At 29.2% G+C, this 25,765-nt stretch overlaps 1 protein-coding gene across 2 annotated transcripts in view; it reads right to left on the reverse strand.

The window, feature by feature from the left end:
* Positions 1-25,765, reverse strand: part of kek5 (leucine-rich repeat, immunoglobulin-like domain-containing kekkon 5 protein) — a 524,846-nt gene that overhangs the window by 177,516 nt on the left and 321,565 nt on the right. For both annotated transcript variants that reach the window (XM_075300232.1, XM_075300233.1), the window contains one exon: positions 3,191-3,347. The gene's annotated coding sequence lies outside the window, so the exon portion shown is untranslated. The remainder of the gene's footprint in view (positions 1-3,190; positions 3,348-25,765) is intronic.

A 25,765-nucleotide genomic window follows, 5' to 3' on the forward strand; every position in this document is an offset into this window, starting at 1 on the left:
AGCCTCTAAGAGAAGCATATTTCATCCGATCCGGCTGAAATTTGGTACATGGTGTTGGTAGATGGTCTCTAACAATCATGCAAAAATTGGTGCACATCGGTTCATAATTATATATAGCCCCCATATAAACCGATCCCCAGATTTGGCTTTCGGAGCCTCAAAGAGAAGCAAATTTCATCCGATCCGGCTGAAATTTGGTACATGATGTTGGTATATGGTCTCTAATAACCATGCAAAAATTGGTCCACATCGGTCCATAATTATATATGGACCCCATATAAACCGATCTCCAGATTTGGCTTGCGAAGCCCCAAAGAGAAGCAAATTTCACCCAATCCGGTTGTAATTTTGAACATGGTGTTAGTATATGATCTTTAACAACCATGCCAGAATTGGTCCATATCGGTCCATAATTATATATAGCCCCCATATAAAACGTTCTCCAGATTTGACCTCCGGAGCCTCTTGGAGGAGCAAAATTCATCCGATCCGGTTCAAATTAGGAACGTGGTGTTAGTATATGGTCGCTAACAACCATACAACAATTGGTCCAATCACTCAAAAATTGGTCCATATCGGTTCATAACCATGGTTGCCACTAGAGCCAAAATTAATCTACCAAAATTTTATTTCTATAGAAAATTTTGTCATAATTTTATTTCTATAGAAAATTTTGTCAAAATTTTATTTCTAGAGAAAATTTTGTTAAAATTTTATTCGGTTCACAATAAAATTTTCATCATTGTCAAAATTTTATTTCTATAGAAAATTTTGTTCAAATTTTATTCGGTTCATAATCATGGTTGCTACTCGAGCCAAAAATAATCTACCAAGATTTTATTTCTATAGAATATTTTGTCAAAAGTCTATTTCTATAGAAAATTTTGTTACAATTTTATTTCTGTAGAAATTTTTATCAAAATTTTCTTTCTATAGAAAATTTTGTCAAAATTTTTATTTCTATAGAAAATTTTATTTCTATAGAAAATTTTGTTAAAATTTTATTTCTGTAGAAAATTTTGTCAAAATTTTATGTCTACTTTGTCAAACTGAATTATATACGTATTGGATCGATCTTTTTTGATTTAATATATACCACGTATGGACTTACATACAATTTAGAAGATGGTGTTAGGAGGTTTTAAGATACCTTGCCATCGGCAAGCGTTACCGCAACTTAAGTAATTCGATTGTGGATGGCAGTGTTTAGAAAAAGTTTCTACGCAATCCATGATGGAGGGTACATAAGCTTCGGCCTGGCCGAACTTACGGCCGTATATACTTGTTTAATTTATTTCTTAAATTTAAATTTGTTAAATTAAATTTAAACTTTATTTATTTTATTTAATTTTATTTTATTTTATCTTCGTTCGATAGTGATTTTATATATATTTCCATATTTTACTTTAATTCAAATTAAATATTTTTAATTAAATAATTTAATTATACCGTGCCCCACACTGTGGAACAGGGTATTATAAGTTAGTGCATATGTTTGCAACACCCAGAAGGGGACGAGATAGACACATGGTGTCTTTGGCAAAAATGCTCAGGGTGGGCTCCTGAGTCGATATAGCCATGTCCGTCTGTGCGTGAGCACAGTTTTGTAATCAAAGTCTAGGTCGCAGTTTTAGTCCAATCGACTTCAAATTTGGCACAAGTATGTGTTTTGGCTCAAAATAGAACCCTAATGATTTTAGAAGAAATCGGTTCAGATTTAAATATAGCTCCCATATATATATTTCGCCCGATATGGACTTATATGGCCCCAGAAGCCAGAGTTTTATCCTAATTTGCTTAAAATTTTGCACAAGAAGAACAATTAGTACTATAGTCAAGTGTGCCAAATTTTATTGAAATCGGTTCAGATTTAGATATAGCTCCCATATATAGCTTTCGCCCGATTTACACTCATATGACAACAGTGGCCAATATTTTACTCCGATTTAATTGAAATTTTGCACAGCGAGCAGAATTAGCATTGAAGCTATGCGTGCCAAATTTGGTTGAAATCGGTTCAGATTTACATATAGCTCCCATTTATATGTTTTTCTGATTTAGATATAGCTTCTTGTAAAATCGCCACTACTTAGTCGAAAAGTTGTAAAAATGACTCCAATTTTCCTAAACTTCTGATACATATATATCGAGCCATAAATCATAAATAAACTTTTGCGAAGTTTCCTTAAAATTGTTTCAGATTTAAGACTTAATTTTACTAATTAATCAGATCCTAACCGAAGTTGAGTTCATTTAATATAAACAAATAGTAATACCACATAATATTTGCTATGAAAAAATCGCTTAAAGACTTTTTCAATAGAATAGTTGGACTTGCAGGCAACTGACTGGCTGATTCTTACAGTGATAATATTAAACTTAATAATTCTCATGAATATTTTACCAACGAAGCAATTTCATAAATACAATTTCGTTATGATTTTTCTATTAAATAACGAAACGTTTCATGCTGTCAAAACTGTCATTGATTCAATTTTAATGACAGTTTCTTTCGGAGTAGTTGCCTAAAAATACATAAATAACATCAAATGAAGTATAGAGTAATATTTAACAAAACTTGAACCAAGATCTATAGATATGACTTTAGCTTCCTCCTATGCTCCCTTTGTAATGGTTAAAATTCCCCCGTATCTCAATCTCAATTTATACTGAGTAAGATTTCTTCAGTTTCTGTTTTTAATGAGTATGAGAGTTACAGTATTGACAAATATAGGCAAGCTATATAAAAGAGAGAAATTATTTTATATTTATTAATAAAAAAATTACAAAATACTTGGGAAATATTGATAAGTTTCACTTCAAAATTACCATTGTGGGTAATAATGTTCATGTTTTTGTCGAAATTCATGGTCAAAAACTTATTACCCAATAAATCTCTCCAAAGTATCTCTCACTCTCCATCTCTCTCTCTCTCTCTCTCTGTTTGAGGGGTGGTGCCAACTGTCAACTGTTTTCGGTTAACTTTAGTAGAATATGATAGATCAAAAACTAAAGAAACAGAACAGTAATTGATAGCAATTAATTAAATTTAATTATTCTTGAAAGGAATACTTTTTTTGTGTGGGTAATGTCTTCTAAGTGAATAGCCATGGTCATTGCAACTTTTCTCTTTTGCCGTTATTTTTAATAAATAAGAAATTAAAAAGTGGAAAAAATACTCATTACTTACATTCAATTAAACACATTATTTGCTTCTAAAACAAAAAGGAAAACGGCAAAAGTGCAACGGAACAAATGCTCTCTGCTCCGCTGACATACGGGGGAAATGCCAAAACGTTTCATGAACTCAATGTAGTTTCTTCAAACCCCTTCAAATGTTTGGATATCTGCAAAGGAAAAGAGAGCGACAAAAAAGAATGCAATTAGTACACATTTTACTTTTACTAGCTCTGCAAAAATGAAGAGAAATAAAGAAAAAGTGCCATACTCCAGTAAAGCACGAACTGATGCACAAAACACCAATACCAAGGCATCGCATATAAAGATGAGGATCTTAAGTGAAGGACGTAATTGCAAAAAAAAAAAAAAAAACATGAAATTTATGCGAATCGATACAAGGCAAAATGAATTGCTTTTCATTTGAAAGTTTAATGAGAAAACCGGAGCATATTGAACTGTGTTATTATTCATCGATACGATTATTAATCGATATTTGAAACAGATACTTTCGGGAAGGATATTGGTTTTATTAAATCATCCGTTAATTAATTTATCGCCAATAAACGGAGAATATTGAAACTATAAAGTCAATGTTAAGCATTAGCAACAAATAAACTGTGCAAGGTTATATTAAGCATTTGTTGAACCGAATGAAAAGAACGAGTAAAAGTTAGCGAATTACCACACATACAAATGTGTTGCAAGTAAAAGAAGGGATGTAGCCAATTGGCGCCTAAAAAATATATATACACAAAGAAAACTTCGTTGAATTTTTTTTCCACCTGTGTATGCCTAAGATGAAACATAATATGTTTGAACAATACAAACTATATTTTATTTGGACCAATCCTGAAAATATATATGCTTGAAGCAAAATGTATTTGGGGCATATGTTACAGAAGCGATTTTTTTGAGGGTGTATCTAACGATGTCCGTTCATCTGTTGAAATCACGCTAACTTCCGAAGGACTCAAGCTATCCACTTGAAACTTGGTACATGCACTTATTGTAGAAACCGACCCCCAAAAATTGACTTCTGTAGCCTCATGGAGGAACACATTTCATCTGATCCGTTTGAAATTTACGTCTTTACTTACGGCCTTATTTACAGGATTTATATTATATTAATAATTGCAGAAATATTTTTTGCATGGATGAAAGTGTCAAAACACGAATCATTCACAACTTTTGAATGAACTCCACATAGTAGTGGTGGCACAGTTAATTGAATTCACAAGTCTGTGTGGTAAATGCACAAATCATGCGTCACCGCATCAGTAGATGAACAACTGCATTATGACGAAACTGTAGCAGTGCTAAACTGGCAAATAACTGTATTTGAAAACGAGAAAAACATTATACAATGTAGAGCTAAACTCGGTTGGAGCCGAGTATATGGTACCCTACACCAAAAGAACTAAATTAGCATTTTTCAAAAATATACTTAGAAGAAAATTTCAAAAAGATTCGTTCTACAATAGACAGCATGTATATTTGCCAAAGTCGTTTGATAAATTTGTATGGGGTTACATCGAAATTAGAACTGGCAGCCTCTTCAAGCTCACTTGGACATTGGCAAGTGGCAAACTACATTGGTTGGCTAATATCTCGCTCACAACCAGAAGAACTTTCCTCATTGGACAGGCCTTGCGAAAGTAAGCTAGACTTCTCTTTAAAAGTAATTGCTCCCCAATTTCGAACAAAGTTACCTCAAAGATTACTTGGCATGGGAGATTTCCTGTGTACTTCATTCTTTTTCATCACTAACGCGGGGAGCCACCCTGGTGCAATGGTTAGCATGCCCGCCTTGCATACACAAGGTCGTGGGTTCAATTCCTGCTTCGACCAAACACCAAAAAGTTTTTCAGTAATGCTGGTGACATTTCTGAGGGTTTCAAAGCTTCTCTAAGTGGTTTCACTGCAATGTGGAACGCCGTTCGGACTCGGCTATAAAAAGGAGGTCCCTTGTCATTGAGCTTAACATCGAATCGGGCAGCACTCAGTGATAAGAGAGAAGTTCACCAATGTGGTATCACAATGGACTGAATAGTCTAAGTGAGCCTGATACTTCGGGCTGCCACCTAACCTAACCTAACCATCACTAACGCGATGTCTTGTGTAGAAGTAATTGCAAATTCCGTTATCGGGCAACGACCACAATTGTCACTAGTGTCAAAAAATAATCTATCAAACGTTGAATAATATTTTACCACAAGTCTACCAAATTAAAATAAATAAAATTTGAAGTGTTTGACCAAATTTTTGTGATTTGTATAAAAAGAAAAATGTTTTTTCTTCAAATAAATGAATAAGAACTCCTATAAGGGAGAATTTTTTGGATATGAAAATTCAAAATTTTAAACATATTGAATTTATAGAAAATTATGTAGAAATTTTATTTCAATAAAAAATTTTATTTCTATATATACAATTTTCTCAAAAACAATTTTTTTCAAAATTTTATTTTTATATGAAATTTTTCCTAAATTTTATTTATATATGATATTTTCCAAAAATGTATTTCTATATGAAATTTTCACAAAATTTTATTTCTATACAAAATTTGATCAACATTTTATTTATGTAGAAGTTTTTCTCAATTTTTTTTTTTATAAAAATTTTTCTCAAAAAATTATTTCTATGGAAGATTTACTCAAAATTTGGCAACCATTTTATTTCTGTAAAATTTTTTTTCAAAATTATATAGAAATAAGTCTATATAAAATTCTCTTAAAAATTTTTTTCTATATGAAATTCATTGATTGTCTATACTTTATTTGATGGGAAAAAATATAAATAAATCCCATTCTTCAAGGATAATATCTCTTTTAAAGAATATTTAGGTTAAATCGATTTTTTTTATAAAATTTAGCCTAAAAATGTAAGGAGAAATAAAAAGGATTTTATTTCTGTAAATTTTTTTTTTTTTTCAAAATTATATAGAAATAATTCTATATAAAAATCTCTTAAAAATTTTTTCAAAATTGTATTTCCATATAAAATTTGTTCAAAATTATATTTCCATATAAATTTCTCTCAAAATATTATTTCTATAGAAGATTTACTCAAAATTTTATTTCTAAAGAAAATTTGGTCAAACTTTTATTTCTATATAAAATTTTTTCAAAATTTATTTCTACAGAAAATGTCGTCAAAATATTATTTCTATAGAAAATTTTATCAGCATTTTATTTCTATAGAAAATTTTATTTCTAGAGAAGATTTTCGCAAAATTTTATATCTATAGATAATTTGGCTAAAATTTTATTTCTATAGAAAATTTGGTCAAAATTTTATTTCAATAGAAAGTTCAATACAAACAAACAATTTTTTTCTAGTTCAATAACGAAATTAATTGATCCAATTAATTTTTTAACTGAAATGTCTTCAATCACAGAAATGATAGTATCAATTAAAAAATTAATTGAAGGTCAATTAAAAAATTAATTGATCAGCCAACAATGTTTGGGTACAGCAAACTATGCTGGTGGCAATTATTGACAATATGGGAATCTATGAAATATAAAAGGCAAATGTATAGAATTGTACAGATCCAATTAAAAAATTAATTGATACTATTAATTTTTGTTTCAATTAAAAAAGTTATTTAATCAATTAAATTTTTAATTGAATATTTTTTAAAACTCAATTAAAATTTTAATTGGAAAAATTTTCATGAAATTTTTTTCTGTGTAGTCACAATTTTGTTTCTATAGAAAATTTTATTTCTCTTTAAAATTTTCTCAAAATTTTATTTCTTTAGAAGTTTATTCAAAATTTTATTTCCATAGAAGATTTACTCAAAATTTTATTTGTATAAAAAAAAATTTCGCAAAATTGTATTTCTATAGATTTTCTCAAAATTTTATTTCTAACATATAGAAAATGTTTTCAAAATTTTATTCATATCGAAAATTGAAGTACCTCTTAGTTGAAGAGGAATGCTTTGCAAAATCTATCTGCATAGGTGTGTGGGGCGATACCAACGATAGCGGGGATGAGTGTAATAATGATGGAATCCTTGAAGAGTATGAGAAGTGGACTGTATATTTTGGATAGATCACTTTATTATTTCTCAAATTAATGAGAAATAATAAATTAAAATCCAAACGAAACCCAACCGGAAAGTGATGTAAGAAATAAAAAGATGGACCACCAATAAGTTTCAATTTACAACAACAAATTTATTGAGGATAAAAAAAGGAAATAGAAATGATAAGAGAAGAGAGGCTCACCTTTATGATGCGGCAGGAAAATTAGCCGCGAGCGATAGAAAAGAAACTTAAAATCAGCTAACTTAATGTACTAAATTTTAATAAGCAATAATTCACAATAGATTTTAATTCAGCATTTTGACAATTCAAAATATTAATTTAATTGTGATTTTATGGACATTCATTAACAGTAATTCAGTTTATAATTCAGAATTCATTTACAATAATTCAATGGAAATCATTTATAAAAATTCAAAAGAGTTGACAAACGTGAAGTTTGTCCACTATCAAAAGATCAAGAATTCTACCAATCTACCAAAAAAAAATCTACAGTTTTTGGTAGAATTCTACCAACAGTGGCAACCATGACAACGACTCATTATTACAAATGTCCGTGATAACTGAAACATTAGCATCCCTAGTGCACGCGCTAAGTTTTGATGGGATAGCATTGGCTTCCTGCCATCATAAGCTCCCAGATGTCATTCCCCACTAGCCTTCTTGTAGTGTGAGTTTGCAAATATTTTAAAAAATCTGGCTTCATGTTCTTCGGTCTGTTTTATACTGAAAAAAATTTAAACGATTTAAACACATTATTGCTAAACTCGAAGGATGCCAGGCCTATGCTTTCGTTTTCAATAACAATGAGTTCAATTATTTAATTTTTTTCTGTAAGAAAAATAACATCCTACAATTTGATACCGTATCCCAAATGTCTGTTACAAACTGAATGTCTATCCTATTACGCCATCCATCCTAGAGTATGGGCTATAAAAAAAACTGGCTGGTAAATCGACAAAGAAAAAGTATCACACAGCATGCCCTCTGTGAGGATGGCAAGTTAGAGTGACACCCCAACAAACGTGGAGACCATTTGCACAATAAAATTCATATGGAATTTTAATTAGCATATGCAACTTTGGAAAATGTGCGGCTGATAGAGTTAATGGTTTAAACAAATACAGGCCATGCCAAATAACCAGTTAGGGCATGCAAATTGGATGACTACCAGGCATGAATGAATATTTGGATGGATGACTGGCTGGTTGCCTGAATGAGCGATTTACACAGTTTGCAATATGCAGATAAATGCACGAATGCTTCCAACCGTATGTATGGTATATGCAATGTGGTTATTTTTAACTATAGCCAATTCCATAAAAGGTAACAAATGCCCGACCATCCATCCATGCTCGAGAATCATTTCATTTCATGAGCTAACTTCAATATCGTAACCCACCCAGACCATTGAAAATCTAAAACATACAAAGCAATTAGTGGAGAATACCTTCAATTCAAGGATTTGTTTACATAGGGCATAGCGTGTGAATGAATGACTGAATGGAACATAATTCAAATGTCTATTAGAAAAATAAATTGAACCAGCAGTTGGTGTTGCCTGCAATGGATCTATTAAATTCCCCAAAAAGGGGAGAAAATACAAATGCTCTCCAATTACACCGATGTGTATGTGACAGCTCATAATAGATTAATTGATTGTCTATATTTTATTTGATGGGAAAAAATATAAATAAATCCCAATCTTCAAGGATAATATCTCTTTTAAAGAATATTTAGGTTAAATCGATTTTTTTTATAAAATTTAGCCCAAAAATTTAAGGAGTTAATACTGAAACCAAATTGTACTGCCCAAAAGTATGCAATGAAATTTTACTGATGGAAATCGTAAGAAACAATTGACTGGGAACAACAAGTACATGGCAAAAACTAAACTATTTACAACTAGCAGCAGGAAAAAGAGACGATAATGGTGACCACAAAACGATTCTTTCAATTCCCAATATTATCAGTTTATGCGTACGAAATGTTTATGTTTGAAAAAATCTTACACTTTGATCGAAAGTTGGAGATGTTTAACGAACAAGCACCGATGTTGAACACTAAAAAACGACGCATAAGAAGGGAAGCTCGCGAAATATTACAGAATAAATGGCAAAGGAGCTGCCACAGTTGGTAAAATTATACCAAAAATGGTAGATTTTTTACTGTTTGGCAGATTGGTAGAATACTTTATGTTTTGGTAGACTTTGAACATTATTCTTCTCCAACTAAGAGGTAGGTACCAGAGAACAGTTGCGATCTACCGCAACCGACCAGTGTAACATATTTATTAAACACCAATATTTGCAATCTTAAAACACCAATTCAATTCAAAATAATTCAACCACCAATATCCAATGCAACCGACAACTGTCGGTGTTTGTTAGTATGAGCGTTGGTCTCTCGAAAACACCGTAGTAAAGCAATCGCACAAATCAGTGATGGAAAATTCAATTTTTACGAAAGTACTAAAAAAGTATTTTTTTTTTTTGAGCGAAAAAGTACTGTTCACTAAATTTCAACAAAAATTCCATTGATGGATTATTGTCCAGAGCTCATTTGGACTGAATTTTAAAGAAAATAAAACTTTATAAGGAGTTGACAAACTTCAATTTGAAATATTTTTTTAGTTTTATATCCGCTTACAAAGACTACTGTAGTCAGTGCTGCCGCTAGTGACAAATTGAGTGAAGTAGATTTTGGAAAAAGTGGAGTAGATTGAATAAAATTGAAGTAGCATACATTTTTGAAAACAAATGAATAAAATTGAAGTAGCATACATTTTTGAAAACAAACAATAGAATTCATTTTATTATACCCTCCACCATAGGATGGGGGGGTATATTAACTTTGTCATTCCGTTTGTAACACATCGAAATATTGCTCTAAGACCCCATAAAGTATATATATTCTGGGTCGTGGTGAAATTCTGAGTCGATCTGAGCATGTCCGTCCGTCTGTCTGTTGAAAAACGCTAACTTCCGAACGAAAGAAGCTATCGACTTGGCATAAGTAGTTGTTATTGATGTAGGTCGGATGGTATTGCAAATGGGCCATATCGGTCCACTTTTACGTATAGCCCCCATATAAACGGACCCCCAAATTTGGCTTGCGGGGACTCTAAGAGAAGCAAATTTCATCCGATCCAGCTGAAATTTGGTACATGGCTTCAGCATATGATCTCTAACAACCATGCAAAAATTGGTCCACATCGGTCCATAATTATATATAGCCCCCATATTAACTGATCCCCCGATAAGAGAACCAAATTTCATCCGATCCGGCTGAAATTTGGTACATGGTGTAAGTATATGGTCTATAACAACTATGCAAAAATTGGTCCACATCGGTTAATAATTCGATGATTAAAACCGCTATGTTCATCGTAATGAAAGGAATAGGAAAAACTATTAGGTAATATGGGGAAAATTTTAAAAATTTGAAGCAGAACAAAAAGTGAAGCAGATTTTTGGAAGAAGGAGTGACGAAGTAAATTTTGTGAAAATGAAGCAAAATACTTCGATTGAAGTAGTAGCGGCAGCACTGACTGTAGTATTGTAATCACGGTTGCTACAGTTAATACACGCAGAGAAGGAATATGATCACCTCAAACATGTTTCAAGAGCAAAATGTTATTTTTGTATGGTGACCATGTAACATGTTTGTCACTAAAATGTTATTTTCTCATCAAATATAATCTGCTTGCCGAAATCAGATACATGATTTCCGAGAAAATAACATGGTTGCGAAAACCATGTTACATGGTCACCACCCAAAAATAACATTTTGCTCTTAAAACAGGTTTGAGGTGATCATATTCCTTCTCTGGGTGTAGAATTCTACTGTTTGGTAGATTAGTAGAAATCATGGTACTTCATAAATTTTCTTTAAATCTATATATATAAAATTCAATTTATGTTTGTTTATTTGTTTGTTTGATTGTTTGTTTGTATGTTCCGAGTTGGCTCCGAAACGGTTGAACCGATTTACTTGAAACTTTCAGAGATCGTAGGGGGCGTTCATGTGGTGAAAATAGGGTACCTTATTTTTTGACACCTGGTCGCGGAGGGGGACCTCCCCTTTGTCGGACTTTTTGAAAATTGGACCAAAGTTGACCGATTTGCTGGAAATTTTCATTGAAGGTTGGGGTTGGCATCTAGACAAAGATCCGCTACTTTATATTTCGATATTTGGTGGCGGAGGGGGACCTCCCCTTTGTTCGACTTTTTTTAAAGTACAGTGAAAAAACTAAAATTCTCTAAATTATCTGAGATTTACAGAGAACATGCGGTGCGGAATTAATATGGGGTACCTGATGATTTCATATGTAGACGGAGAGGGGGACCACCCCCTTGCCATACTTTTTGAAACTTGGAACAAAATTATGCGATTTGCTTGAAATTTTCATTGAATGTTGGGGTTGGCATCTAGACAAAAATCCGCTACATTATTTTTTGGTCGGGGAGGGGGACCACCCCTTTAACCGACTTTATTTTTAAAGTACAGTCAAAACAAAAATAAACTCCCCCGACTGAAATTTTACGGAAAAAATAGGTGAAGTTATGAAATTTATATCAGGTTCCTGATTTTTTAATAAAAATAAAAGGGCATAGGGAGACATCCGCTTCTCTTAAGTACATACAGAGAAACAATTTAACTTTACCGAGTTACTTGAAATTTACACAGGACTGAGGAGAGGTTACGATTATTAATAGTTGATACCTGATTTTGTGATATTTGGACGGAAGAGAGGCCGTCCCTTTAGGCTTATAATTTGCTTGACATTTTCTGGGACGTTTACAAAAGATACGCTTCATCACTTTTCGATATTTGGTCGGGGAGGAAGTCCACCTCTAAAACTGCAAAAAAAAATTCTTAAGTTTTCTTGAAATTTACAAAGGAAGTGGGGGATAGTTACAAACGAAGAGGCAACCTTCCTTGCCCCACACTTGAAGGAAAGTTTGAAGAATTCACCACGGGGTGCTATTCACCACGGTGTTTGTTGATATTGTATCGGGGAAAGTGACGTCCCTTTAAAACAATAGAGCAAAATTTAAACATCTCCGATCTACTTGAAATTTACAGGGAATGTGGGAGGAGGGATTAAATTTATATATGATTTCTCGATATCTGGTTGGGGAAGGGGAAAATTGAAATAAACTTTGTCGATTTACTTCGATAGAATTTATAGGGAGCACTGAGTAGTTGTGAAATGAATATAGGGTACGTGATAGTCCGATATCATGTCGGAGTGGAGCGAAGGTGAGGAGAGGGTTCCCTTTTTTTTCTTAAATTGAAAGTAGAGGGTTGTCCGTAAATGGGAACTCGGTACACAATTTTATGATTTTTACACAGGCTTCTGCCAGACTTCTTTTTTGGTAAAGAACTTAAATTTACATGAAATTGGTAGCAACGCAAATGTTAATGTGGTAAAATTTTTTACTACTTTTGCCTTTTCCGATTTATTGGATGGGAAACAGTAATTCTTTGTATGTTATTATAATATAATTATAAATAATTTTCAGATATGTTGAGGAGAAGGATACCTTTCCTTGATAAACAACACTTATTTTCTTCTTATTCAAAAGAAATATAGAAGATTGTCCAACTACTTGAATACAGAACATTATTTAAAAAATTCGGAGGAAAGGGTACTCCCTCTCCCCGAACCGTAAAACGAACCTATAAACGAAAAAGCAAGTAGTCCGATTTGTTTGAAAGAATACAAATGTTTTCGAAATTGTTTTCAGCACGATGGATATGGTTGACTAAGTTAACGCAAAATGTTCCTACAAATACGCTTCGGAAGGCGCAGCGAAGCGGGCCGGGTTACGCTAGTAAATAAATAAAAAAAAACAAATTTATTGAAATAAAATTTTGACAAAATTTTCTATAGAAATAAAATTATGACAAAATTTTCCATAGAAATAAAATTTTGACAGAATATTCTATGGAAATAACATTTTGACAAATTTTTCTATAGAAATAAAATTTTCATCAGAAATAAAATTTTGACTAAATTTTCAATAGATATAAAATTTTTACCAAATTTTCAATAAAAATAAAATTTTGACCAAATTTCCCATAAAATTTAAATTTTGACCAAATTTTCCATAAAAATAAAATGTTCACCAAATTTCCCATAAAAATAAAATTTTTACCAAATTTCCCATAAAAATCAAATTTTGACCAAATTTCCCATAAAAATCAAATTTTAACCAAATTTTCAATAAAAATAAAATTTTCACCAACTTTCCATAAAAATCAAATTTTGACCAAATTTTCCATAAAAATAAAATTTTCAACAAATTTCCCATAAAAATCAAATTTTGACCAAATTTCCCATAAAAAATAAAATTTTCAACAAATTTCCAATAAAAATAAAATTTTAACCAAATTTTCTATAAAAATCAAATGTTGACAAAATTTTCTTTAGAAATAAAATGTTGACAAAATATTCTATAGAAATAAAATTTTGATAAAATTTTCATCAGAAATAAAATTTTGAAAAAAATGTTTATAAAAATAAAATTTGACAAAATTTTCTATAGAAATAAACTTTTGATAAAAATTTCTATACAAATAAAATTTTTCTAAAGAAATAAATTTTTGCAAAATAATATTTTTTGGTAGTTTTTGGTAAGATTTTCTCCAAATGTTGGTAGATTTTTGTTTGTCTCAAGATTCGACCGTGACTGTAATGGTTCGCATTATTTTAGTACGAGATCGATAATTCTTATCTAGAAAGTGTTCGTGTGGAAGCGTAATATAGAATCATATGCTTTTTCAACTAAAACATTCTTGAAATTCAATAATATCGTGTAGTTGACTATGGCTAATTAGCAAATTTGTTAGACTTTCTCAAAATATTAAAATATTTTGTGAAAACTATTGTACCATAAATCTGATATCGGCTACAAAATGTCTACACAAAAGGTACAAAACTATTCGCGGGGGTACTCGATACTGACCAGGGTGAAAAAGTATTGAAAAAAGTACTACAGTACTGCATTGTCCATCCCTGACACAAATTGGTTACCCATATCTCAGCAGTTTGGTATTCTCATATTTGGTACTCTCTCAATTCTCTTGAGCTAATGCCAATTGCTCGTAATTGTTGTTGTTTCATACTTAAGTGCCACACTCGTTTTTTGTTTACCGAGCGTTGTTACGATATCGATTGGTTTAAGATTGCAAGACACTGCATACGAAAATCGTTTATACTAGTGGTGTTTTTATTCTCGCATTTGTATCAATGTAAAAGATCGCATGGTAATTGGTGTCTTTCTCACTGCCACCGACATTTTGTGGGTAAGATTGCAATACGAAAAAAAGCCACCGGTTTATAGAACTAAAATTTTGACAAAATTTTCTATAGAAATAAAATTTTGACAAAATTTTCTATAGAAATAAAATTTTGACAAAATTTTCTATGGAAATAAAATGTTGACAAAATTTTTCATAGAAATAAAATTTTGACAAAATTTTCCATAGAAATAAAATTTTGAAAAAATGTACTATAGAAATTAAATTTTGACAAAATTTTCCATAGAAATAACATTTTGAAAAAATGTTCTACAGAAATTAAATTTTGACAATATGGTAGGTACCTCACAAATTTTCTTTAGAAATAAAATTTTGACAACATTTTCTATAGAAATAAAATTTTGACAAAATTTTCCATAGAAATAAAATTTTGAAAAAAAATTCTATAGAAATAAAATTTTGAAAAAATGTTCTATATAAATTAAATTTTGACAAAATTTTCCATAGATATAAAATTTTGAAAAAATTTCTATAGAAATAAAATTTTGACAAAATTTTTTATAGAGATAAATTTTTGAAAAAATGTTCTATAGAAATTAAATTTTGACAAAGTTTTCTATAGAAATAAAATTTCGACAAAATTTTCTATGGATATAAAATTTTGACAAAATTTTCTATAGAAATAAAATTATGACAAAATTTTCTATACACCCTCAAAAAAAAAATCGCTTCTCTAACATATGTCCCAAACATATTTTGCAGGAAGCATATATATTATTGGATACTGCCGTAACATTAATATGTTTGTGTTATGTGAACAAATTGTATGTTTGGAAGCATTTTGAGCCCAAAAATATTATATGCTTGGAAGAATTTTCCTCAAAGAAGATTGTGCTCATTCCCTCACATAATTTTCATTTCCACGAAATTTTTTAGTTCTTGGAACCAAGAAAAAAATTTTGCCCATAATGCCAAAATGATAAACAAAACACATGTCCACACATACCTAAAATGCTGCTCTCAAGGCGAAAACACGTATTGTTTTTTTTTTCCAAATATCTATTCTCTTGGTTCCAAATGTTTATTCTCTTTACTCTACTCTACTAATATTCAAATTAAATAATATTTAGACTTAAGCACATCAAATTTTTTGCCTTATCATAAAACAGTTTTCCGAAACAACATACAAGCGGTATCACAGAAGTTACTCTCTTTTGAGTCTCTCGCTGTGTTATGTTGATATCTTTCGACAACCCTCCCGGTTTCCATCTCTATTTCTTTCTCTATACTCTCTCTCTGTCGCTCTCTGAATAAAATATCACAACATATATATGTTTACTCGAAATTTGTAAATGTATATATGTTTACATTCACACATATTATTTTTATGAAACATTCATGCCCCAAACATAATATGTTCTAACATACAACATATTTGTCCCAAACATTTAGAGTTAGTTAAGGAACATTACATGTTTGCACTTAAATATATTGTGTTTAAAAATTGTGCCCGAAACACATATTGTTTATATCGGAACATATGAAAAACATATTTTTCTAACAGTGTAGAAATAAAATTTTGGCAAAATTTTCTATAGAGATAAAATTTTGCAAAATAAGATTTTTTTGTGGGGTAGTTATTTGGTAAGATTTTCTCCAATTTTTGATAGATTATTTTGAGCTCGAGTGGCAACCGTGGATGAGACACAGATGAAAAAAGATGTACTTATTCCAAACATAAGAACCTGGATAAATAAATCTCATTGCGGGATGAATTTCTATCTATAACAGACGCTTAGAAAAAATTTCAAGACGGTTATTCGATTTAAAAAAATACCGTCCGCCAGTTTAGGAATATAGTCCGATTTTTTCAAACCAAGAAAAGACGATTATTTGATCACTCTTCTCAATTGTCAATTTTGAGCAATGAATTTTTATGACATTTATGTCAGCTTAATTTAAACCTAATTTGTAAATAAAAACTCAAATAAAAGCATTGAAGTTTGTCACATTGTATGCCACCTTTTTGAAATGTCTATATCACCGTTTTTATGCGAATGATATTATTTTTGACATTTAAAAAAAAAATCTTACGTTGTCCCATAAGGCAAAAACACTTACTACTGGCCAAACGACTCAAAGAAAGAAGTATAGAGATGACATCAGACTATCTTGACCTATGTCACTTCAGTATAGCCTGCCCATATTAGCCCTTGACGAGTGTTAGTTGGTCGTGTGGAATTTATGCAAGCGTTAACAAAGACAATGTTAATTTCAGTTAATGGCCAGAGTTTTATTCCTTGATACCATGTAGTTTTGTTGGTAACACAGCCATTGCAGTCACTTTTCGTCTGTCCGTTTGTCCGTCTGTCGGTGCGTCCATCCATTAGGGTTGTTAAATAATTCTTCATTTCTATTCTCCATGCTTACAAAGGCGACTACTGCGTACAGCAAAGGCAAAATCATTGGTGTTTGATGCCCCATTCTTGGACGTTCTAATTATGGCGACAACGTGAACGGCTACAAGTTCACATGAACCTTGATGACAATATTGTATTGCAGTTCCAACAATGGCCAACACTCTTAGCTGTCTTTCTTTCATATACAGTTTTTTTTTTAATGGCAACAAAGCAACTAAGACGAAAAGGTGACAGTCAGTTGGAAAAGATAGACCTGCTGGCGTTTCTACAGCAGATTGCTAATGGGCCGACTGGTGGCTTCATTTCATGTCAGCCATTTAGACACATTTTTCAATGACAGTCAGAACATAGAATTCTCGTGTTGTTGTCTGCTTTTTATTTGGGGACTGATTTAAAAAGAACATTCATGGCCCCAATGCTTGTTAGTTGCATGTTTCTTTTCCGAGCCTTAAAAGGATTTTACTGAGGCACAGTATTTGGAAGGGTTTCCTTAGAGAGGCGTAAAATGTCGACAATGGCGACAAAAATAATTCATTTCAGGTTTAGAAATATGCGTTTAGAATTGAAATTTTTAACTTTGGCACGATGACGTAAAAAACACATACATGAAAGTGGCTCTGTGGTATTTTGGCCCATTCTCGGCGAAGTACACCTTACCCTCTAAAATGCTCCAGGAGCCAAAGGAACGATTTTTTTAACAGATGTGCCATGAACAGGACGTATCTACGTAAAAGAAAATTTCAATTCATAATATTTAGTTTATACACTGAAAAACATATTGTCGTGAGGCCAAAGATTTCATGTCCTTAAAATACGAATGCGAATTTTGCCTAACAAAGAAGACGCATTTCTCTGATATAAAGTTTTTTTCCCTTATCCAAAAGTCGATAAACTTTTCAATGAAGTCGTTTTGTCGTTATAATTAAATGATTCGAATTAAAAATGGGTATCATAACATGAAAGAAAAATGTTTTGAACTAAGGTCTACTTGACTTTAATAATTCAGAAAAATTCTTTAAAATTAATCAAATTGTCTTTAAATTTGTTATCTTTTTGTATCTTGACAACAAAGCAAAAATGTATTCAAAAATAGGACAGGGTTTTCAACACTTTATTTTAAAGACGTTTTCTACTTGAAAGATAGTATAATTTCTACTAGAAGTCCAGTCTGAATTTGAAAATTGATGTTGTCGTTAACACGCTTGTAAGGGAAATTTATAACATATGAAGAACCAAAGTTGAAAAAACGAAAAATTAAAATTTGCTTCCTAGAATCAAATACGCAAAACCCAAATTTAAAAGAGAATTGTGTCTTAAAAGTATCCTTACTTGAATTCTCCGCTTCTTTGGCTCGGAATCAATACCAAAATCGTTAGAGTAAAGACATAATTTTTGGAACGGGCATGCTTTTTTCAGTGTAGTGTAATTAATTTATTTCTATATTATTATTATTTAATTTAATACATTTTTCTATATTGTCTTAGATGTTAAAATAATTTGTTCACTCCTTATTTTTCCAAAAAATAAAAACGCCAGTGCTATTGCTATCACGGTTGCCAAATTTTGTAGAATTCTATCAAAACTAGTAAAATTTTTAATGTTTGGAAAATTAGTAGAATTGTTTATGTTTTGGTAGATTTTGCAAAATATTACAAAGAAGACTTAAATTTTCTATAGAAATAAAATTTTGACAAAATTTTCTTTAGAAATAAAATCTTTACAAAATTTTCCAAAAAAATAAAATTTTGACAAAATTTTCTATAGAAATAAAATTTTGACAGAATTTTCTATGGAAAAATTTTTTGTAAAAACTTCTATAGAAATAATTTTTTTTAAAAAAGAAATAAAATTCTAACACCATTTATTATTTATTTATTTATTAAATTTATAGCAAATATAAGAATAATAGAGAATAATCTAGTATTAGCTACTTAGGCTGTCAGTTAAACAAAATTTTAATTTTTCTATAGAAACAAAAATTTGAAAAAACTTTTTTTGAAAATAAAATTTTGACAAAATTTTTCAAAGAAATAAAATGTTGACAAAATTTTCTATAGAAATAAAATGTTGACAAAATTTTTCTATAGAAATAAAATTTTAACAAAATTTTCTACAGAAATAAAATTGTGACAGAATTTTCTATAGAAAATTTTTTTTAACAAATTCTATAGAATTAAATTTTTGAAAAAAGAAATAAAATTTTATTTATTATTATTTATTTATTTATTAAAATTATAGCAAATATAAGAATAATAGAGAATAATCTAGTATTAGCTACTTAGGCTATCAGCTAAACAAAATTTTAATTTTTCTATAGAAACAAAATTTTGACAAAAATTTTTTTTTTTTGAAAATAAAATTTTGACAAACTTTTACAAAGAAATAAAATTTTGACAAAATTTTCTATAGACAAAAAAAATTAAAAATTTCTACAGAAATAAATTTTGACAAAATTTATAGAAAATAAAATTTAAACAAAATTTTAATTTTTTCTATAGAAATAAAATTTTGACAAAATTTTCTATAGAAATAAAATTTTGATAAAATATTCTGTAGAGATAAAATTTTGACAAAATTTTCTATAGACATAAAATTTTGACAACATTTTCTATAGAAATAAAATTTTTACAAAATTTTCTATAGAAATAAAATTTTGACAAAATTTTCTATAGAAAACATTTTTTAAAAAAGTTATATAGAAATAATTTAAAAAGAAAAAGAAATACAATTTTATTTATTTATTATTTTTTATTTATTAAATTTATAGCAAATATAAGAATAATAGAGAATAATCTAGTATTAGCTACTTAGGCTATCAGCTAAACAAAATTTTAATTTTTCTATAGAAACAAAAATTTGACAATTTTTTTTTTTTTTTTGGAAATAAAATTTTGACAAAATTTTTCAAAAAAATAAAATGTTGACAAAATTTTCTATAGAAATAAAATTGTAACAGAATTTTCTATAGAAATAAAATTGAGACAGAATTTTCTATATAAAAAAATGTTAACAAATTCTATAGAAATAATTTTTTACAAAAAGAAATAAAATTTTATTTATTATTATTTATTTATTTATTAAAATTATAGCATATATAATAATAATAGAGAATAATCTAGTATTAGCTAAACAAAATTTTAATTTTAATTTTTCTATAGAAACACAAATTTGACAAAATTTTTTTTGGAAATAAAATTTTGACAAAATTTTCTATAGACATAAAATTGTAACAGAATTTTCTATAGAAATAAAATTGTGACAGAATTTTCTATAGAAAATTTTTTTTTAACAAATTCTATACAAATAATTAAAAAAAAAGAAATAAAATTTTATTTATTATTATTTATTTATTTATTAAAATTATAGCAAATATAAGAATAATCGAGTATTAGCTACTTAGTCTATCAGCTAAACAAAATTTTTTTTGGAAATAAAATTTTGACAAAATTTTTCAAAGAAAGACAAAAAAAATTTAAAAATTTCTACAGAAATAAACTTTGACAAAATTTATAGAAAATAAATTTTTTACAAAATTTTAATTTTTCTATAGACAAAAAAAAAATTAAAAATTTCTACAGAAATAAATTTTGACAAAATTTATAGAAAATAAAATTTAAACAAAATTTTAATTTTTTCTATAGAAATAAAATTTTGACAAAATTTTCTATAGAAATAAAATTTTGATAAAATATTCTGTAGAGATAAAATTTTGACAAAATTTTCTATAGACATAAAATTTTGACAACATTTTCTATAGAAATAAAATTTTTACAAAATTTTCTATAGAAATACAATTTTGACAAAATGTTCTATAGAAATAAAATTTTGACAAAATTTTCTATAGAAAACATTTTTTAAAAAAGTTATATAGAAATAATTTAAAAAGAAAAAGAAATACAATTTTATTTATTTATTATTTTTTATTTATTAAATTTATAGCAAATATAAGAATAATAGAGAATAATCTAGTATTAGCTACTTAGGCTATCAGCTAAACAAAATTTTAATTTTTCTATAGAAACAAAAATTTGACAATTTTTTTTTTTTTTTTGGAAATAAAATTTTGACAAAATTTTTCAAAAAAATAAAATGTTGACAAAATTTTCTATAGAAATAAAATTGTAACAGAATTTTCTATAGAAATAAAATTGAGACAGAATTTTCTATATAAAAAAAATGTTAACAAATTCTATAGAAATAATTTTTTACAAAAAGAAATAAAATTTTATTTATTATTATTTATTTATTTATTAAAATTATAGCATATATAATAATAATAGAGAATAATCTAGTATTAGCTAAACAAAATTTTAATTTTAATTTTTCTATAGAAACACAAATTTGACAAAATTTTCTATAGACATAAAATTGTAACAGAATTTTCTATAGAAATAAAATTGTGACAGAATTTTCTATAGAAAAATTTTTTTTTAACAAATTCTATACAAATAATTAAAAAAAAGAAATAAAATTTTATTTATTATTATTTATTTATTTATTAAAATTATAGCAAATATAAGAATAATCGAGTATTAGCTACTTAGTCTATCAGCTAAACAAAATTTTTTTTGGAAATAAAATTTTGACAAAATTTTTCAAAGAAAGACAAAAAAATTTTAAAATTTCTACAGAAATAAACTTTGACAAAATTTATAGAAAATAAATTTTTTACAAAATTTTAATTTTTCTATAGACATAAAATTTTGACAAAATTTTCCAAAGAAATAAAATTTTGACAAAATTTTCTATAGAAAAAAATTTAAAAAATTTCTATAGAAATAAATTTTGACAAAATTTTGTATAGAAAATAAAATTTTAAGAAAAGTTTAATTTTTTAATGTTAGATTATATCCTCAAAGTCCATTGTGAGTAAGTTCTTTTTAAAGATGTAGTAACTTTCGCTTGTTGGTGGAAGTTAAATCGTTAAAACATTTTAAATTGGACTTATTTGCCATAAAATTTTCACAAAATTTTTTATAGAAAACAAAATTTTGACAAAAAAAAAATTGACAAAATTTTCTATAGAAATAAAATTTTGACAAAATTTTCTTTAGACAATTTTTTTTTAAATTCTATAGAAATAAATTTTGACAAAATTTTATATAGAAAATAATATTTTAACAAAATTTTAATTTTTCTATAGACATAAAATTTTTACAAAATTTTTTATGGAAATAAAATTTTAATATGATTTTCCAAAGAAACAAAATTTTGACAAAATTAAAAAAAAATAAAAAAAATTCTGTAGAAATAAATTTTGACAAAATTTTGTATAGAAAATAAAATTTTAACAAAAATTTAATTTTTGTGTTAGATTATACCCTCAAAGTCCATTGTGAGTAAGTTCTTTTTGAAGATGTAGTAACTTTCGCTTGTTGGTGGAAGTTAAATCATTAAAACATTTTAAATTGGACACATTTACAATTCAAGGGATATTTATACACCCAAAACAATGTAGCTAATAGGAGAGATGAATATTGCAATTACTGAAATAAACGTCTAAAATAAATTAATAAAACAGTTCTTTGGAAGATAAAACATTTATTTATAATAACCACAAAAATAACAACCATCAAAAACTTCGAAATAAGTTCTTTTTTTTTTTAATTTGGTAGATTTTTGCTAAAATTTTGGTAGATAATTTTTGGTACGAGTGGCAATTGTGATTGCTATACACTGTACTCAAAAATGTTTTACATTTTTTGACTTTTTTCAGTTACCTTTCTCCAATGTTTTTATTCGTTAATTGTGAAAATGGTAGGTTGCAATTCTTTTGTTTTGTATCTTTTGTTCTTTTTTTGCGTTTTTTTTTTCGTTACTCACAAAATAGCATTTAACGAAGTGTAAAATTTACGCTGACAAGACTAAAGTGCCAGCTATGAAAGAAGCACAATCCAACCTTGGTAGTGGAATATAAACATTTAATTTAGCATTTTGACATTACATTGCTTTAAACATTTTCCGCTATTGTCTCTAAGGCAACTGTACAAGGATATACCAACAAAAGGACCTCCATTCCTCATAAAGACAAAAACGATTGCCTTGTTAACTGTGAAATATTTTTCGAGTTTTGTTAACTGCTTTGAAATAATAAATATTACAAAAAAAAAGATTAAATGAAAAATGCTTTAATATCTTTACAATTATTTCCCGATTTTAATAAGAATATTCTTCTATAGAAGGATATCTAGTTCAAACTCGATCCTGAAAATATACATGCTTGAAGCAAAATGTGTTTGGGGTATATGTTACAGAAACGATTTTTTTTTTTTGAGGGTGTAGCATGCCCGCCTTGCATACACAAGGTCGTGGGTTCAATTCCTGCTTCGACCGAACACCAAAAAGTTTTTCATCGGTGGATTATCCCACCTCAGTAATGCTGGTGACATTTCTGAGGGTTTCAAAGCTTCTCTAAGTGGTTTCACTGCAATGTGGAATGCCATTCGGCCTCGGCTATAAAAAGGAGGTCCTTTGTCTTTGAGCTTAACATGGAATCGGGCAACACTCAGTGGTAAGAGAGAAGTTCACCAAGTTGGTATCACAATGGACTGAATAGTCTAAGTGAGCCTGATACATCGAGCCGCCACCTAACCTAACCTAACCTTGTACGTGAATAGACTTATAAATATATCGCAAAAATACAATGAAAATTCCATAAATGAGATAAGTATCTTAATTTCAATTTTATTGATCCTACATTTAAAGTTAGATAGGTACCTAAAAATGTCTTTGTATTAAAGAAGCCGCATCTTTGGCTCAGAATCAATACCAAAATCCGTAAAACTTTTGGATTCAAATAAACTATTTTTTGAGTGTGGTAAGCGAAAAACAAAGCACCGACTTGTAATAGTGCAACTCAACTGAGCAAATTTCAACACCACTATTATCTAAACTTTTTTCTCAGACATACGATATTGTTCGCTTTAAACGAAGACATTTTTTGTCTTAGACGTGTACAAGAATTACGGCTAAATTCTGTACTGAATATGTTGTTGCAGCCAAGTACTAGAAATTACACAGACGGTAAAATAATAATCCTGGTAAATTTAAAATTAATTACATTTATAGCTTCGAAATTGAGTAAAACTCAAAATCAAATCAAAATATACTCTCAAATGCATGGATGAAAGCCAATTTCAAATGTACTGAAGCCAAATATAAAACCAGTAAAAGATTACCAGACCCAATTAAAATTTATAAGGAGGAGGCATGAAAATCTAAGACAAACAAACTCAACACACGCACAAACAGATTTCAGACCATATACTCAGGAGAATATGGAATGTGGTTAAGAGGATATACCCATACAGGATGGTGTATATGAACATATGTGCGTATGCGTGTACGTATGTGAGTGTGTGTGTGTGTTACGAGAATATTTTTGTTACCACATAAATATCTAAAATCGTATGAAATTGCTTAGTGTGGCATAAATGTTAGCTCACACAAAATAGGCAATCACCAACGCTGGAAATTTGGAGGAGATGGCAGGCACAAGACGATGTTGCCTAAGCTTTAGCGAAATCAAGATTTGTGCTTGCAATTCTACTTGAAACTTCTATAGCAGAAGCCTCCAAGAGATCCACAAAGGTTTTTATGGAAAACAAGCATATTGTGCTGGTATTTGCCATATTGCTATACTCACAATTCCTTTAGCTCAAAACCAAAGGAGCAAGAACCTAATACCCGAATTGTAAGAGTGTAGGTACACACACACAAACACATGGGTGGATATGTGTAAACATAGATCCATCCAATCAGGAAAATCTATGATGGTACTTTTCTATGGCCTATGAGTATTTGAGTATTCGAGTTGAGGAGTGTGGAAGGCCCACAAAATCTTGAATCTAGGAGAACATGTCCCCCATTACCCCCCCCCCCCCCTCCCCCCCACCCACACTGAGCCATAATATAAAGATGAGTTTGCCATTCTTCTTGTTGCTGTCTCGATGCTGTTTGTTGTTTGCTGGCACAACAATATCATCATGCAGTTTACTAGCCCATGTTTTGTTATAATATTGCCAGCATTGTTGTCTCGATGCTCTATCTTCTAATAGGGATTAGAAACAAAAACTGTCACGACGAATAATTTAAAAGGGCCCCTTATTCGTAAAATGAAAAGTAAATATTAAACACGATATGACACTGTCATCTAGTCGTAGCTAAACTCAGAAAGGGTGCATTCAATGAGTGTGATAAATACAAAAAAAAAAAATAATTTGATAATAATTCGCCTAATAAACAAGTCTATTGTAGCAAAATTTGGGAAAATCGGGCGATACATAACTATATAAAGGAGCAACATCTAAATTTTAATAATATGATAAGATCGCCTAATAAACAAGTCAATTATAGCAAAATTTGGGAAAATCGAGCGATACATAAATATATATAGGATCAATATCTAAATTTTATACGATTTTGAGTTTTGCAGATTTAGTTCAGACTATAGAAATTTTTATTGCACGTAATATCTGTTAATAAATTAGTGTATTATTGCAAAATTTTAGAAAATCGGCCGATACATATATTTTAATCTCATCCTATTTCGATGATATTTTGCAGACTGAACGAATGCTGGAAAAAGATTACTTTCTGTAATGGGTTGCTAAATAAGGGCATGATGAGCCCATTTATTAAAATCGGGCAATACATATATAGTGGAACCTCTGAAAGGTGGACACGCACGGTCGCCTAAATTTTGTCCACATTTGGGAGGTGTCCAGTTATGAGAGGTTAATTATAAAATGTGTTAATATAGCAAACCCCCAGATAACTGTCCATATTTGGGTGGTGTCCGGCTTTCAGAGTGTCCGAGTTTGAGAGGTACATAGGAGATATATA

This window comes from Haematobia irritans, chromosome 3, assembly GCF_050003625.1.
Source record: "Haematobia irritans isolate KBUSLIRL chromosome 3, ASM5000362v1, whole genome shotgun sequence".
Taxonomy (NCBI): domain Eukaryota; kingdom Metazoa; phylum Arthropoda; class Insecta; order Diptera; family Muscidae; genus Haematobia; species Haematobia irritans.